This window comes from Etheostoma cragini, chromosome 7 (genome assembly GCF_013103735.1).
Source record: "Etheostoma cragini isolate CJK2018 chromosome 7, CSU_Ecrag_1.0, whole genome shotgun sequence".
Taxonomy (NCBI): domain Eukaryota; kingdom Metazoa; phylum Chordata; class Actinopteri; order Perciformes; family Percidae; genus Etheostoma; species Etheostoma cragini.
Genome location: NC_048413.1, coordinates 18,455,937 through 18,475,038, shown reverse-complemented (window position 1 = coordinate 18,475,038; position 19,102 = coordinate 18,455,937). Strand labels below are relative to the sequence as shown.

General features: G+C 40.6%; 1 long non-coding RNA gene across 1 annotated transcript in view; it reads right to left on the bottom strand.

The window, feature by feature from the left end:
- Positions 1 to 19,102, bottom strand: part of LOC117947357 — a 50,323-nt gene that overhangs the window by 28,222 nt on the left and 2,999 nt on the right. The window lies entirely within an intron of this gene.

The following is a 19,102-nucleotide window of genomic DNA, read 5'->3' as shown; positions in this document are numbered from 1 at the left end:
GTGCACAGGAGTGTCCCTGCAGCACAAAAGTGAGTAAGAAGGCTCGGCAGTTTAAATAAGCTAACAGGGTTGTGTACCCTCCTATTTACCCGTGTGGGAGCTTGTGGTCACAGGGAGAAAAGGCCATGGGGAAGAAGGGAATAGAGATGTCGCAGTGGTCATGATGATGATGGAGTGTCTACAAATATGACTCCAAACAGGGTCATTTTGATTTGGCGGCAATACGCAGAGGCTGGCCCGTTAACTCCTGACCTTTTGAGTGTGACCTGTGGGGGAGGGGCCTATTCGCCAGAAGAGGACAGAAAGAAAAGGAGAAAGAGAGCGAGAGGGGCTGTGCAGTGTCAGGCCCATTATGACCCGCTAAAAACTCGGGCCGCTCTCCAGCGAGGAGCCATCCATCATCCGGGCCTCTCTAATCAGCATGTTTGTCACAGTAACTAAACAGTGGGCTGAGCCACATCGCCACGCTATTGGCCCTGACAGGGAGAAATAAATCTGCTGCCGGCCAATGGGCTGCAGGCAGCCGAGCGTGACAGGAAAGGTGACAGACTCTTGAGGTCTCAACTAGTGCGAGATTAAGGGAAACTAGCCCAGACTCTTGGGCGGAGGAAACATTTGAACAGTTTTACTGGTCTTTAGGTAGCAGTCGGCACTGGGGCTGCAGTGGCGTGGGTGTTGAAAGTGAGAATGCCTTTGTCCCGCACTCGCACAAGACAGCTCCATTTGTTCAGTTAGGAGGAACTCTGGTTCTCTTTGTACATGGTAACAGATAGGTGTTCTGTTCGCTTTCCCCATGACATCTCAGGAGTGAAAATCCTTTCTGTGGGGGTCACACAGGATTAATCCGGACACATTCTTCAAGAGAAAAATGCTTCTATGATAAAACGTGGATCACAGTACAGTGAATGATATTACCACAAATTCCTAATCATCACGTTTATCCTCAGAATATTTTAGACTATACTGTACATATTTGGAAAATGTGTTACATTATGATGAATAGAATGTCCAATAAATACTGACAATTTATATTCTACTGACATTATGGGGAGGATTTCTCAAACTCTAATCCCTCCTGGGCCCTCTGGTAATATCACTTTTTGAAAACAATATTGTGTTTACTCAGTCTCTGCATAGACAATGCAGCCCGTTAAGCATGCTTGATGTTGTTTTGTTTGGTTTTGTCTGGCCCAGTGCTTACATCTCAGCGGGCGGGCTGAACACAGAAGCTCAAAGAGCTGCAGTTATTTGACCACTTGGAGCAGGGACCTTTTTTCCATTCACAACAGCTAACAGCCCCAAAAGGGGGAAAACAAAATTTTCTTGACGATGCAATGCCGTTTACTACCAGCAGCTTGAAAAGAACATTCTGGGAAATCTCAGGAAATCACAACCGGCACTGTTATTTTGAAGGTTTGATGGCTTACATCATAACATTGTACTTCTTGATTTCTCCTCTGGACCTAGCATACTTGGCTGGTGGCTTAGCTGTACTGTACTCTATGGGTCCTGGATCCGTCCCAAACACACATTTTACTTGCAGCCTTCTGCTTACAGGCTGAGAACACTAATGCACATCAGTCCTTTCACAGTCTGTCATAGCCTTGTAGTTTGCAGCATTTCTTCTCCAAAAATACTGCATGGAGAAGGCTAACAATTTCTGAAACATAAAGGCTTGGTAATAGGGAACCACAGCTGCACTGCTTACATGCTGCGAATGAATAGTGCAGTAAATCTAATTTGAAAGGTTGGATTTTAATAAAAAAAAGACTCACAAGAACGGCGCCCAAGCCCTAAGTCTTAATGACGTCAGACAAAAAATAATGTAGAGAATAAAACTCTTACTGCTCCTAAAAATACTGTAGGATTTGTGTGGAGGATTTATGTTAGAATGATAAAAAGATAAATGACTGATTTATATTATTGAATCCTCCTCGATAGTTTTTTTTAAATTAATTACCATAGACCCACATATTTAATACCTCAGCTGCCTTAAATTCTTTAAACTTCAGAACTAACAGCATTGTAGCAGGCATTTAAAAAAAAACTTATGGTCAATCTTAAATGCTTGTGAGATTTCTTTTCCAGTTTTGTTGAACACTTATGTGTTGTGCTGAGGTGTCTATGAACAGTGTCCTGGGAAAAAATTAAGAGGGTAATACGCTCCCTTCATGCAGGCTTTATAAGATCATCATCATATTATCAGGTATACAGTGACTGATTCTCAGTGTGAAAAAATATGTTCATGCGCCAATCCATCATTTTTTAGTGGCAGTACATAATCATTTAATAAGAAGTGTGTTCTTTTCTTAACAGCACTGGTAGTAGCCCTGGATCATATTCCACATCACTGGTGGTGGTGGTGGCGGGCTGCAAAAAGGGGGACAACATAATTTCTGCAAAGTAAGATGACACTATATCAAATCAAGCATTTCCATATGTGGACTGTTGCTGCTGTTGTGGTTCTGGCAGAGTGGGGGCAGGGCAACAGGGAAGATGGGGTGTTCTCTTCGGCTTACTGAGAGTCAGGGCCATTCTGTGATCTCTAGAGCCCCCTACTGAGGAACAACAGAAACTGCCTCTTTTCACATGATGGGCTGTCCCTTGACTAGTGTGACAGAACTAAGGCAACAAACCATTTCTGGTACTCTAGTTTACAGGCACAAGACTTGAGGAGTATTAACTAATACTTAAACACTGTATTGTAGAACATCATTAGCTACAGGAAAATACATGCTACATACATATACTGTACATATAATTACTTTTTGCCCAAATCCTATCCTGTAGAGCAGCTGTAGCCATTGTTAATCAAGAAGTTATGCCAAGCCTGTGCAGACACAAAAATGAAGGGGGACATGGGTGCATGGGTATGAGAGACAGACTTACTTTGAAAAGTTAATAACTTCTACTTTACCATTAGACAGGGGAATTCAGGCCATAAATCTCAAGGGCACTCTAGACTTGTCTGGAGGCCAGCTAAGATAATTGGGCGGTGTTCTGCAGTGCTGGCCTTTCTACTATAGGGGATGTGTTTTGTGTGTTAGGGAGCCGCATGTTGTCAACCTTTGCAGATTTGTAGCAAAGGTCAGCATGACCCTCTTGACTCTCATCACAAGTTGTCTGCATGTGGCAGGGAAAAAACACATCCAGGAGAACATCTGTGTAGCCCGACATTTTCCAAGATGGCAGATTTGTTTTTCTTTTTTTTTGTGGTAACAGAGACATTACCGCTTCCTCCTCCCATCTAAAAGAAATTAAATTAGCCACTTTGCCGCAGTGTGGGTCAGTGGCTTAGGCAGTGGCCTTTCACTGGAAGATCCCCTTTGCCAAGCTTGTCTTTACAGACATAAATTAGGCCAGGAGTGCTTGGCTAAAACATGTCAGAGATTAAACGAAGATTGAGTGATGAGGTCGAACAGGGTAGACTGAGGACCAGGGGGACTGGCGGAATGGAGTAACTCTTGTCCTTCACCCCTCCCTCACTGATTCACCCCTCCCCACCCAAAATAAAGGAGAAGGGGACCTCCAATTTCCCTGTACATGAGTTGGCACGAGTTAGAGCTCAGGAAGTCCAGGAGACGCCTCTGCCTTCCCTGAGAGTGAAACCTAAAACCAGTGACATAGCCAATACATGTCATATTCTTTCAGTCAAGAATGGTTTATTTTTCAAGGAATTTCAACTTAAAACCTGTTCTTGATAATTATCCTGATTTGTTTGGAAAAACGAAGGTGGATAGGTCTGGCCCAATTGCCAACAAGAGACCACTGTTATGTTTGCTTGCTAAAAAAATACCTGCTTTTCAGCAAGATATAATTTTTCACATTTCCAAAAGAAAGACAAAATGTCTTGTTCTGCAGTGGAAACAGAAAATATCTTCACAGCAGTTGTCTTTACTGAGTTCAGCGAGTCTGTTCAAAAAGACAGAATATTGGGGAATCAATATGCATGTTTCAAAGGCAACTGGAGTCACATACATTTAGTGTGTGTGCCTACGGGTGCTTGGAGCTACTCCAGCGGCTGTTCTCCATCCAAACAACCCAAATCATTGAAAAAGGCCGGGGAGAGTCCGATCCAACTGCTCCCTGGTTTTGGCAAACTCTCACTACAGGACTCAAGGAGACGTTTTTATGTAATGCAACAACAAGAGTTAATGGACATTCTCCCAGAGCTATGTTGAAACAGATTGTAGGAAACATATTTAAACTTGTGCAGCTGAAGGGTTTAAATTGTCTATCAAATTGGATTCTTCTCATTTTTAATATCAAGCACAAGTATTCCGAGCTGCCAAGGAACTGCTGCTTTGTCATGCTACAAATATTTACTTCCTATGGTGTAAATAGAATGTATAAGTACAATAATGTCAACATCTAGCCCCTATAACCAGTAGGAAGGTTTGCCTGCTTTGTCCGTATCAAATTCTTTCAGCGATAAACTTACCACACATTGGCAGAGTGTCATTAAAATGCATGCCTATATGACTGCAAGACAGAAAATAATCTTACACTATAATAGCATCCATATAATTACGTACATTATGTTATTCAGTGTGTGGCTTAGGTTCACAGGTTCAGGAGAACATGAAGTGTCTGTATCTTTTTACTAATTGTGTTTGGCCATTTCACCCAACACAAGGTAAAGGAAGTTAAACTTTAAACATCCCCTTAACTTGTCCAAAATGTGCAAGTCATCCATGAGATTAGGCAATATCTCCAGTTGTATCATTATCTAAACAACATGTTAGGAAATTAAATCAAATATGAATATTAATAATGTTACCCAAACTTTCTTTGGTGAACATCTATCAGCTGAGCTTTCATTTTCATTTCAACATAATTTAAGTTGTAATAACTGGATAAATTACAGATGTTTTTGTAATATGCTTATGTAGACAAAGTCTTCAATAAGGTGTGACTGTGGTCCCATGATGCGTGGTATTTAAGGTGGCGATTATATATTAGTTATCTTAAGAGATAATAACATTGGATTAAGATGTGAAAATATGAGTATGTTTATTTAAAACAAACAAAACAATGGGTATGACATGCAGTACAACATACGGCTCTGAGTTCAAACATTAGGACTCAAACTGAGAAAATCAATTCAGCTGCCACTGGGTTGACAGGACACCACAATCTTAATATCATTAAAAATCAAAGAATCTAAATAAACATCATAAGAAAAAAGAATAACAATTTATGTTTATAGTCTGTGAAAAAACTGCGTCTGTGCCTTTAAAAAGTACTCGTTCCACTATTAACACCAAGTTGGTGAGGCTTGGCGTAGAATGGGTGGGGGCTGGAGGGAGTCCGCTCTTCTGTTTAAAAAACCCTGAGGTATTAGGGTGGACTAATCTTTAAAAGGTTAATTTATTCATAGAGATTTTGACAGAGATGTATGGCCAAACCAACATCTCAGGCACCTCTTCCCAGAGGGAGACGACTTGTGCAAAGAACAGAGAGGGAGAAAGGGAGAGGAGGGAGGAGGAGGTGGGGGATGTAGGCAGAAAGATGGAGTGCGGAAGAGAGACAGAGTGGGAAGTCAACATGCTATAAACACAAACACATAATTACTTCATAGGGTCTGACAATGACTCTGGCCTTTAACCCAGTACAATTAGAGCTCTGCAGTTTGTCCTTTTAGCTCAGGAAGAGAAATGTAAACTCCGTGTACACTCTGCACATAATGTTTAAATGAAAACAGACCATATACGTTTGGATGGTGTGAGAATTTGGATCTTTTTCCCCCCCCCGTTGCCTCTACTGGCAGTTTAATATTTACAGAACAAGACAAAAGGATTTAGGTGTGGCTGTAAAAAACTCAGAACTTTCAAATGATTCTTGACAATGATTCAACTATAATCCCTTTGTGTACCGAGTGGGTGGGGGTGGATGGCTAACATTGACTGGATTTCTCTTTCTTTTACACAAGACAGGCATTTAAACTGATGAATGATTTCCCCCTACTTTTCTGTACTGAATGAAACAACAAGAACCATTCACATCTCTGTTCTCAACTGCAGTGCCACACACAAAAGCAAGAAGATGTCTACATTTTTATTAGACTGTCTTAACATATATAGAAATCAAGGCCTGAAAGGAGAATTTGTCGATTCCAACACATAGCTCTGATTTTTTTAAATTTGGAGCGCAGTCAGTAGAGAGAAAAACGAAAAGAATCAGTGCTAGAGTTAGCACCCAACAGGCTTGAACGGGGCAAGTTTTAAACGTGTTTTTAGCCTCTTAACGTGTTCAAAATATTGTTAAAAGTGCCTACCCATGTGCAGTAATTCCTTCCGAGTGAAAACGGTGAATCTGACTGTTGTAGATGTGAAAGAAATGCATGAAACTTGTGTTAATTCAGCTGTGTTTAGCTCCTGTGTTGCAATGAGAGCTTAGGGACCGACTACAAACTGCAACACAGAAAAGAGATACAAACATATTTCAAAAATCAGCAAATGCTTATTTTTTTATAAGTAGTACGACTAGCAGAAAACAAGTTATAATTGAGGTAAGTTAACCCTGTTGAAGCTTTTGGGTGCTAACTTTAGCAGGAGGATAACACAGTGTAGGCAGCATAGATTGTTTTTGTTTTTCTCTCAACCTACAGCCCTCCACATTTACAAACAACAGAGCTACATGCTGAAAATTGATCGGAATTCTCCTTTAAAGGCAGAAATATTGCAGGAGCCAGATACCCTGTGAAAACAAGCCTGCATGCCCTCAAATAGAGTGAGTATTTCACCCAGAGTTCAAGGGAGTTCATGGAACACGTATTATTCAAAGTATAATTATCTTAACAAAAAAATTAAATCAAAGATTTCTTTGTCAAGCAATAGTTGCATTTTGAAAACAGCACCTCTCTGGATTGTTTCTCTATTAAACTCCAACTACCAACTGTAGAAGCAATGCTGTCATCCTTTGAACAAAACACTCCAAAAAAATAAAAGAGATGTTGCCACTGTGATACTGTGAATGGCCAAGGACTCTAGACCAAATTAGGAGTGGAAGCCAGCAACACTCTGGCCCTGTGACAAAACAATTAAGTAAATGATTAACATTATTCAAATTAAATAACAATACACTTAAGCTAGTTTACAAGTATTACTAATGATTAGCTGCTGTGCTTTTGTAAACTATTTAGCTAGAAGGGATGGAGATCTGTAGTTTCTGGTGAAAGAGCAAACTGCATAAACTCACTATTGCAACAAGTGCAGTGGAAGGAATCTCTCTCTCTCTCTCTCTCTCTCTCTCTCTCTCTCTCTCTCTCTCTCTCTCTCTCTCTCTCTCTCTCTCTCTCTCTCTCTCTCTCTCTCTCTCTCTCTCTCTCTCTCTCTCTCTCTCTCTCTCTCTCTAAAATAACCTGCCATGCCTGTAGGTGTAAATGCTGCAACTGTTGATGTGGCTAAATTGCAAAATAGTTTGCCTACATTCAGCTATTTTGGTTGAATCATGTAAGCTGTTGTCTCACTGCAAGTCTTCTACACAGGTACACACAATAGGCACCATGGACTGCTCTTAACTGATAATTTATGCTTTATGCTCTTTTTTATAGCCAACGGTTTTATTGTTATCGTTATTGTTGTACTATTTTTTTCTCTGCACTGTATTTTTATAACTTTTTAGTAAGCTGCTGAAAACTGATGAATTTCAATTTCCTTGCGGGAGTCATCCCAAAAGGATCAATAAAGAGAGTTCTATGTCTAAGTCTCAATGCTTGGAATAAAAGTTGCATTTGTTGGTCAAAGTCACGTACTTGGCCATGTCGGAGTAATGACTGGCAGAATGTTTACTTAACAGATTCTTTTCATCCATTGTGTTTCGGACCAGCTGTATAATGAGTAATTAGCTTTAATAAGTAACACGTCAAGGACTAATGTGTTTTTTATGCCAGGGGTGTGTGTTTTTAGAAAAGACCAGATTTTTAAAACATTAAGATTCAGGTTTTAATACTGTGAAGAATGATAAGAGGACATTTTAGAAATAGCCCTTTCGTGATTTATCACATTTTAAAAGTCATAAAAATTAGCTGTATGCGGATGCTTTGGACACTTTGGATTACCGCACTTGCTATCGTAAAGGTCTTTTCTTTAAGGTGCTGTATTGCCCCCTGTATATTACACAGTTAGCATTACCAGGAGGTCATATAATCGCAATTAATATTTTGCTCAGACAGAAAATCATTCATTTACAGTAAGATAATACATTACAGATGCATTGTTGCATTGCAAGTGTTGAAAACTTAGCCTGATTTATCGTGAGGTAAACCGGTATCACTGTCACTGTAACATGAGCCAAAGCATTAAGAGTTTGTTGTAGCAACAAATGTATTAACTTAGATTTATGTAGTACATTTCATGAAACCCACAGACGCTTTACACAAGTACTGGATGTAAGATGTCTGTGCTTATTGGAAGTGGGATGTAATTTGATCTATGCTACTAGCATACAACCATATTATGCATTGTAAAGTTATTGTTATGAATGAAATAGACATGTTACATACCTGAGAGACAATTCTGGGACGTTTTTTAATCATTTACAATCCCGTAACTTTTTAGCCCTGCCCCAGTATCAGCCATAACTACAGCAGATAACTTCTAAAATAAAATCTAAATACAATTAAGCTTAGATAAAGAAATCTCCTGCTACCTTTCCCTGGCTGGATAATCCCTAATACAGGCTTTTCTGGTGTTATACCAAAATCTGTGACCCGTCAGAATGCGTGCTCTGTCACGCCGTCTACCGGCTGTAAATTATTTTGTGAGTCTGCAGGAAAGATCTGATCCGGGCAGAGGACTTAATAAAAACTATTTTAAAAAAAGTAGTGTTCTTTTCACATTAAGTCTCGTTTCCTGTTACAGGTAATTTATGATCATCAGGTGAAAAATTCAATTTGAATACAAAACATTCAAAAGTTACATATACTCACTTTAAGAAAAAACACTCGGCTCTATATTTAATAGCAAAAAAATGCACGGACACTAACATTTAAAGCTTTGACTCAATTGTATATTAAATATGGAATTTAATATTAAATATCTTAGCCCCTTAATATAGCAACACTTCGTCACGCATAGTGACAGTTTATGACCTTTGAAAAGTGATATACAAATGCCCATAGGAGTCTGCTTTTAAAGTAGCAGGAGCAGGAATGAAACTGCAAGCATATAAACCCTTCAGTTTGAGTTAAATGATGCTGAAAGCATAACAGAGATTTCAAACTGTCAGTCTTTTACAGTGAGGGGCTTTCTCTAAAACATTTAGAAACTGTGAAAATAAACAGCAAATTCTAAACAATCAGGCCTTTTGGATGGCTGTTCCAACAAAACCTAAACACAGGAGGGGCTGATGTGGCATTTAATACAAAAGGCCAGCACTCTGGATCGGCAAGACGGGGAATGAAGTGATGCTTTGTGAGACTCCATTTACAACATCTGTGGATTTGGATATGTGGTTTCAGCTAAAATTTAAGATTTCAAATGCATTTCTGTTATATACGTCATTATATTTGGTGACAACATTTTTGCAACATTTAGCTATTTAACTGTATCAGCCAAGTCTCTGAGAAGATTTCAGCAGGGGAAGCTAGTCAAATAAAACCTAAAGAAAATCAAAACCAATCTCCCTCATCATATATATCTCAGATAAATAACTAATCACAAAAACACCTGATGTATTTCTGCAAGTCTCACTTATTTTTTTCTTTGAGGTATAACTTAATTTATACTGTGAGGGGGTTTTCTGCATCACAGCACGTAGTCTTACAAGTTCTCTACTTGAATTATCTTACAGTATGTTGTGACCTGCTGAAATGTTGCATGCAATGTATTAAATCAAAGTTTTCGTGACTGATTTCTTTCACATTTTCCATGTGTGACCATTTTAATTTGACCTCCTCGGTTTGGTAATACGTTGTAAAACTACCTAAATACAGTAATGGGATGTGTTCTGTTTGTAAGAGAGCCAGTGGGGGAACTGGGCAAACCTCAGACAGACAAGGTATGAACATTTGAACAGTCGACAACCCATTGAAACTGATGTATCACAGCCATGATGTCAAGGCCAGCTCATGGTCATCAGGCAGACGTATGATGGCTGCAGAACACACTGGGGTTGAACCTTCTGTGCAGTGGGCACCAGGCCCAATGGATGTCACATACCCAAGTGTGTGGCTGAAAAGTTTCACCTACCGACACAAGACACATCCGTGCTGTCTTAGGTGGTCAGGTTGGAAGGGACATAAGACTGGCATGGAAAACCTAGGCCAGGGTTAATGTGCCATCACTGATTATGGCTGATGACACGGACACCTCCAAAGGATATTGAAAGCTGTGATTTAGCCTGACAGTTCTTTATGGTTTACACAAGTCTCATCTAATAGATTTCAATAACACTGTTAGTAGCCATTTCTGTTGTACAAAAAAAAAAAAAAACTAAATGCACTCACTCAGTATGATCATTTAACATGAAACCATCACATGAAACAGGAATAGTACACGCACGCTTTTTGGATAAGAAGATGACGAGGGGGTGGCCACAATGTTATAAACAATGCAATAACAATAAGAAGAATAACACCGAAAATAACACTGTTTTGTGTGTTTATAAATTTAAACAAATGCATGTTTTCCTTATCCGCCCCCTATAGCCAAAGTGCCCAGGAGGTTAGAGACGTGGGTTTGTGACCAAAAGGCTGCTGATATACCCTCGAGCAAAACACTTAACCAACAATATATCCAGTGGATCTGTGCTTAGTGGCCACAGCAAAATAAAACAGACAGTGGTTGTCATGGTGAAGTCCAAACTCAGAATGTGCATTTGAGGGCAGAGTGTCACTGAAGACAGAGAAAGCAAGCTTATTCTACTTCTCCTTGGTAAATGCAGGATAAAAACCGCTAAGCTGCTAGTGATGCTGTCATTATGTGTTAGCCCTTGTGACATGGACCTGCTGTACTGCAACACAGAGACATGACCTGGACAGCATACATTTTAGCACTGACATGCCACAAGAGGAAGAGGTGGGGCCATGACCCTAAGTTCTCTTTCACCTTTCCTCCCTCTTTCGCCCAGACGTTTTTGGACATGCTGCTCTCTCACTCTCTCTCTCTCACCCTCCCTGTGTCCCCAGTACCTTTGCTCTGGGCGCATCTAATTGAAAGCGATCTCGGGGCTGAGAGAGTTCCGTTTCTTCTCTAATCCCTCCACTGGGGGAGGCTCACATGGTCTCAATTACCCCACCCCACCCCAGAACACTGGGTCCCCTCTCTCTGCTCTCTCTCTATCCATCTCACCGGCCTGCTCCTCTGCCAATGTACCGGCCCGGGCCCTTTTTCAGCAGTTTATGTCATTAAGCACACACTGCCGAGTTCCTGTCCTTCACAGGGGCCTGGAGATGTTATCTCCCCTGCCGCTGTATACAGTTACCTCCAAAATATTCCATAAATTAGATTGGGATTGGAAATTCTGAACATAGAGGTGGAGGCTGAGGATGTCAGGGATTGGCTGAGGATTGGAGGGTGTGGGGGCGGCATTTGGGGTGAGGATCAGGGAAGCGCGGTGTAAGTAAAGCATAGGAGGATCTCCATGTGTTTATACTGGATGAATAGCCACTGGGAGGTATGTCACTGGCAAGGTGAAGGTGAACCTAAGAGAGGTGAAGGGTGCTTAAAGGCTTTGGGATAAGGAGGAGAGGAGACCCAAATCCAGTTCCTATTTGGATAGAGATTCCTTTGGAGGTGGGGTTGAATATCTAGTCTGAAAAGAGTTAGACTGGGCATTTAATGGGCTTTGGGGGTTATGTGCGGAGATACGCATGCATCCCTCTCCTGTAATTAAACAAGGCTGTATTTGGACAAGTGACTTTTCTAGCCATGAACAGCTCTGTCAAACCCCAGAGCATGGAGAAAGGTCCTGAGCCAGGACATCCATGGCCAATTAGATTAGGAGGAACTTGTGAGGTCTCCAAACAATGGGCTCTCAGAGGGTCGGCAATAACACAAACATGGCCCCTGACACACAGTTCCAGCACTTCAGAGGAAGCCATTACCGGTCTTAGCTGAAGCAGTTAAAAGACACATATTAACAATCACAAATTCATTAGACTGGCCCCGTACCTGCAAAAGTTCAAGGCCGTTGTGTGACTCCAGGAATTGTTTGTTGTCCATTTAGGAGCAAGTTTTATAGACGAGAACTGAATTAATAATCAGTGGTTGGTTATTAACCATTAAACTGCACACACAGTTGTACAGGTAACATCTGTCTTTCAATTTCTCTCCAGCTCATGGGCTCCATCTAAAACATGAGACACTGACACAGCCACCCAATCCATACTAAAAGTGTTAAAAATACACAGGAAAACATTGTGAAGTATGTGCATTGATCTGATTATAGCCATCTAGATTGCTAATCGGAGCTGAGAAGCATTTTAGATTTGAGAGACAGCGGCAGAGAAACAAGTAGAGAGAGAGAGCGACTAAATTGTTTGGTCCTTGTTCAGGTATAAGTGGGCAAGGCATTCTGCTAAGCCAAGTAAAGAAGGTATGAGCAACCATTAGAAGGAAGAAGAAAATGGGTGGGGGCACTGGGTCTGGGTCAAGGGTTCAGTCTTAACCTTGGGGGATGACTGATCTAAATTCTGTTACCGGTTTGACTCCATGCATGGCTAATGTGGCACACTGTCCTTTTAATTAGGGCTGACCTCCTAGGGAGGCAGCAGTAGTTTAAAGCATTTGAAGATAGAGCACCTAATGACCTGAGAAGGGTGGGGAATCAATTGAAAATAAACTCCTACCAAACGCCTGCTAATTACCACAGTGCACATTTGGTGAGGGCTTTGTGAGCTAATTGTAAAACTTTATTGGACTGGGAGAAGAACGGAAATACAACACTGAAAACCAGTAGTGAATCAGCAGCTCCAGCCTGCACACCAGTTTTATGAAGGAACACACCACAACTGGCAAGGTTTTCAGTTAATTAAGCAGACCCCATTAAGCAATCACAGTAGCTCTGGTAACAGTTAACAGTTATCCACTGAGGTTATTGAGAATAAAAGCCAAAAGACGCAAAACGGCCAAAAGGATTCTCTTCTATCAAATGAAAATATCATCCCTCTCAAATACCGTAATTCTTCAAATAAAAGCCTGGGCTTTTCTTTACCTGAACAGCACAAGGTACCCGGCTTTTATTTAAAGCAGGTTTCTATTAGAGGCAGGCCTTTATTTCTAATTCCATCTGTTTGATAAGTATAATTGTTTTAAATAAACTGTTTTGAATGAAAAGCCATGGCGTTCCGGTGGGCAGAGATCATTCATTTTTTAGAAACATTTGCAAAAATATCTCCATATACAACAACAGCCGGAAGGGCAACAAAGCAATTTGGGTCAGAAATAATCAAACGCCACCATTGTGTCAGTTTGACACCTGTAAATGTACCGGGTAATTATTTCAAATACAGCTACTACAGTTCTGCTGGTAGATTACGATAAGTGCATACAGTAGTTAGGTTGCTGTTTTGCAGCCCACCAACAGTAGCTTGCTAGCTTGGTTCCTAGCTCCAGGCTAACTCTTTTCCCCCCACCTCCTGTCTGCTCATCCTTCAGTTTCTTCTAGTCTCAGATTCTCCTGGGGTCAGGGCAGCTTTTTCACCCAAGTTTTCCTCCGCATGATTTCAAACTCCTTTTCTTTTGTTGATGAAAAGTCTGTCAATAGCACCAGAGCCCGTCATTCTCTGCTGTCACTAAATGAAACCTGTCTTACATCCAATGTAGCGACTGCCATCAGTTGGCACCTGTACGCTACTACACACTACACTTGGCTGAGTAACACATACAGCCGCACTGACTAAAATACCGGTCGGACAGTAATACTTTACTTTAACGTAACCCAGAAAAACACAGCATGAATATATTGTTGAATCTGTTTAATTAAATTGGTAGAAATGTACAGCTTTTAATTGACTACCGGTCTTTATTTGAGGAGTTACGGTATACATCTAAGCATGCTGAATACTGCAGCTATATGCTATCATATTCACAACCTCAAATCTATACAGAAACTTGTTACATTAATTATATATTAATTCCAGCACGCTGTGCACTTTGCACCGTTGCAATAGTATCTTACTGTTTATAAAAAAACAGCATTATAATTTGAATACGTAGATACTTTTTAAAATATATTTATATCTGTACATTGTCAAATCTTTATGTTCACCTTGTTTGGCTTTGTTTGTTTTTAGCAGGATGTCTATTTCTGGGTATGTACATTGATAGCAATGAAAAAACTTGTAGGCGTAAAAAAGAAATTGCCTTTGCTATGATTTCCAATTTGCATAAAATTAATACCAACAACTTGTAGTTGCAGAGGAATGATACAATACTAGCTCTCTACCTTATTCAATTGATTTTGTCCCAGTCACTTGGTGTTTTCATCCATGCTTAAAATAGTTTAAATGGTTAATCTTAAAATATAAATTTACTTTAAGAAACTTGATAAGGTCAAGTCAAGTGTTTTCCCACAAACTGATGCAATTTTGCTAAACCTCTGTCACATAGTGGCTCAATAATGGGAGTCCTTGATGACGTTATTCATGGTTGATTGGCAGTTATGTTTGGCATGTTCTAAGACACACTTTAACATCTACATGTGCAATTGTATACTGGTGGATAATCAGAGGTAAGTAAGGTCTACGTGTCCTCAAACATTATGAAGAAATCTAAGAAAGAATAATTCAAGAAAGTTCATCTTTTGTAAAAACAAAACATTTTCCTTTGTTCTCTTCCATCAAACACCTATCTGCATCATCCCACAGCCATTTTGTCAGTGACAATCTGTTTTTGAGTTGAGTTCCCCGATTCATCCACATAGAAATGCATACATACACATAAGATGCAGAATGTTGAACGAGGATGTTGAATTGGTTTAAGGAGCCCCTGGGCCCCAGATGATAGGGCACCAACTCCTGATGTTGAGCTGCACAGGCTGTATGTGTTTGTCTGTCCTCCACTCTGGAACATGTGGTTTTAGTTACAGAATGTTTTACTGCTCAACCATGTTTCTGCCTTGGAGCTCAGCAAACTGCATAAAGACTACTTTGTCCCCTGATGCCCACACGGGAAGAGTCTGCCTCATTGTACACACACGCACACAGGGCGATGATGACATCAGCAAGGCCACTGAGCCCAGCATCGATAAATGTAGTATTTTCCCCTAGACGGTCACACTTTAATAGAGCATTGCCCACTGTTCAAAAATTCAAAACTAATATTTACAGTCCTATCCATTTTCAGCTGATATTAAAGTTTGATTTTCTGCCTGCCTGTATGTCTGTCTGCCATCCACTGCAGCACCAGTGTATGCTACGATAGCACCTGACACTACCAAATCCCAGGCTTGTAACAGACGGATCACTGTAAAAGCAATAACGGACATGCCACCATGCCATGTGCACAGTGCAGAAACTAATAAAGATCAGACATACTGAATGCATTTAATAAAAAATAACAATGAAATAAGAACTCTGAAAAAGAGAAACTGCACATGGGCACATGAAAGCAAGTGAAATTTTAACATTATATTAATTATATATTACTTTTTTGCCCAATTTTATCAGCCACTTACTGTAAAAAATTTTACCAGCCACTTTTTCCAGAATTCAAATTTATGAAAGAAAGTGCACTAGCATATTTTGAATTGCTTCAATACATTATTTTGTATTATTAATACATATTGTATTAATATAAGCAATTAAAAGTGATTAAAGTGATAAAAATTAAAGCCTTTATTGCCACACTCTACCTCTGGGGTCCCATCTTTGCCAGCTGTATGGCAGTGTACTTGATATGAGACTATCCCCCCCCCCCCCCCCCCCCCCCCCCCCCCCCAAGTAACACATCAGCATGCGGTAAGGTCATGCTCTGCACCTCGACTTGGACACAGCGGTCTCCAGTGAGAGAGAAAAGGCATAGACGTGGGTTGCTATCACACTGCTTTATCCCCTTATTGGACTAACTTTGTGGATACTACTGTGTGCATGCATCAGTAAGTACAGTAAGTCTGATGACGATGCTATGTAGGATTTATGAATGCACGTTAGCAAAAGTAGGCTAATACACAAGGGTACTTTTTTATGTGTGAGCCAATATTGTGCATCTGTTCATGTGCGTTGCAAGGGTTATGTTTCTGTTTATTGAATGCGCTATTCAGTTAAAATTTAACTGAGAATGTAGTTTAATCTCAGTAATGATGGTACTTCACCCTCAACAGTTGCTACTGCTCGGCGGCAGGCCTCTTAACACCGGGGATATGTTGCCACATTTTTTAAACCTATGTCACGGACTAGCGCTGAAAACCACTCCACCCGCCACCGTGGCTGGTGTACAAGGCAAAGTCACCCGCCTAACTTCCTACTCTGCTCATCCACCAATAATCCTTTTTGGAAAAGTGTACAAAGTCAAGGAGTAAAGTGAACACATTAAATGTCACTAACACAACATCACACTTGCAGCTCTTTTCATTCACACTGGTCTTTTACAACAAGAAAATGTGATTGTGATCTCATGGCCCTATTTGAAGTAGGTGATTAGCACACCCAGGAGTGCAAAGTGAAAGGATATGGGCGAGTTGGAGGATGTCTGGCATGAAGTCACTGCGGTTGTCATTTGGCACACTTAAAATCAGGTTCTTCAGAACCAAAGTGGTGCTAAACACTGGTCATATGCATTGACAGAGCTGGTGCTGCGGGGCTACTTAACAGCTTCTGCCTTGAGCTATATTTAAACTCCATTTCCCAGCAGCTAACCCCTTTGTGACCAGCAAGCCCTGACTGATACTAAGTTGGCATAAAAAACACTTAATTAACTGCATTGGTTTTTTCTAGATGTCAACTGCCACTTAATATAGAAACTGTTATTACATCAGGAACTGAGATTAATTCAAATATACAAGGATCTTTGAAACTAGAGGCCGAGTACAACCTATGAAAGATGAAATGACTGCATACATTTCATATGCAGATGGTTCAATTGTGCTTTAACTTGAAAAGTCCACACATAGGCCAAATGTCTACCCTCACAGTTCATCACAGAATCCATCTTGCACCGTAAACTTGTTGCTCACACCCTGAGGCCAACAACATGTGTAGCATTTGCTAGCCTTCTAACCCTGGACATGGTAACAGATGGACGATGGTCAAAGCCAAGTCAGAGAGAGCCATCCAGGAATTCTCCTGCCAAAAACATCTCATCGCGGCAGAGGAGAGGCTGAAAGGTTACATTTGTTCAACATTACTGCTTGTCTGGTTCAGTGCATGGGCTGGAAACCTCACACCTGCTGGTGTCCGAGGCTCAGGTTGACACAGGCTGGTTCATGTCAAAGTAAATCTGTCCAACAGCAATGCAGATTTTTGTGTTACTGTAGAATAAAGCCATTTTCTGTCAAACCTATTTTCATGTGCGCACTAACTGCATCAAATGCCCACACACATTGCATCCGTTGCAGGTAAATCCGAAATTAATGTCAAGAAAATGGAACTGTGTAGCTTTTTTGGTGACCCTATATGCTTATCCAGCAATAAATATATGAAAGTATACCAAAGTGACGTCATAGAAATGTGATACAATAACCAGCTCCGACTGGGGGATCCAGAGGCGTTCCCAGGCCAGGTTGGAGATAAAATCTCTCCACCTAGTCCCGGGTCTTCCCCAAGGCCTCCTCCCAGCTGGACGTGCCTGACACACCACCCTAGGGAGGCGCCCAGGGGGCATCCTTACCAGATGCCCAAACCACCTCAACTGGTTCCTTTCAACGCGAAGGAGAAGTGGTTCTACTCCGAGCTCCTCTCGGATGACTGAGCTTCTAACCCTATCTCTGAGGGAGACGCCAGCCGCCCTCCTGAGGAAACCCATTTCGGCCGCTTGTACCCTGGATCTCGTTCTTTCGGTCATGACCCTGACTATGATTTCAAACTCAATGTAATATAATATTTTATACCTCAATGGCGATGTACATTTCTGTAAACAAGTTACAGTATACATTATTGAAGTGTAAATGTGTGTGTGTATCTTTGTAGGGGTGCACTTGCATATCTACTACATGCTAGTGTATGTGATTGCATGAGCACAAGAGCTGAAAGCTATGTTATCTTGGCATGCATTCACTCTGATTCATGTGTGTTTGACATACAGAGATAAACGTGAGCCATTACAGCATAAAATAATGCATTCTATTATATCAGTCGTTTTCCTCTATATTTAGCAATTTTCCAATGTTTGCCCTTTGGGGCAAGTATGCTATTTTTCTGGTTTCCACTTGGGGTGTTGCTGCTGTATTATAGAACACTGCAGCTTATGTATCTTACTAAAAAATTATGTGTGAATGTTGATAAGGATGTCAGAGTGGTGTGTGTGTGTGTGTGTGTGTGTGTGTGTGTGTGTGTGTGTGTGTGTGTGGCTTGAGAGATAGAAATTATATTGTACTGCAGGTCCCAATTCCCTCCCTCCCTCCCTGTCTGTCTGTCTGTCTGTTTTGCTCCATGCACACACACACACACACTTTCAGCAACCCATCAACTGATAAACACATGCATGCACAGCCTTCAAACTCAAATTATAATATATCATACCTCCTCCATGCAGTAAATAAGTTGAAGTATAGGCTTATGAGCTTTGAATGTGTGTGTGTGTGTGTGTGTGTGTGTGTGTGTGTGTGAGTGTGTGTGCGCGTAAGCATTTTGGTACAGGGTTATAGGCTATAAAAAAAGGTATAAAAAGAATCAAAATAATTAGAAGGTGAAAAACCTTGAATAATGGTAAAATAAATCAATAATGGGCCTCTTAGATGCAAGTCAATTGAAGTTAACAGATGATTATAATTTAATATAATACCGCACCAAAAATAAATATGTATTGAAATCAATGCTCCCGCTAATCATTGACTTACCCAAGACTATGAAAAACAGAAAAAGACATTTCCCTCTAGCATTTAGTATACTGAAAATACATTTTTAATGTTCTTTAACAGTGGCATCATGTCAAAAAGTGGCATTTAAATGGGTAAAAATCTAAAAAAATGATTATTTGTTAGTTATAAACAGGACTGATGT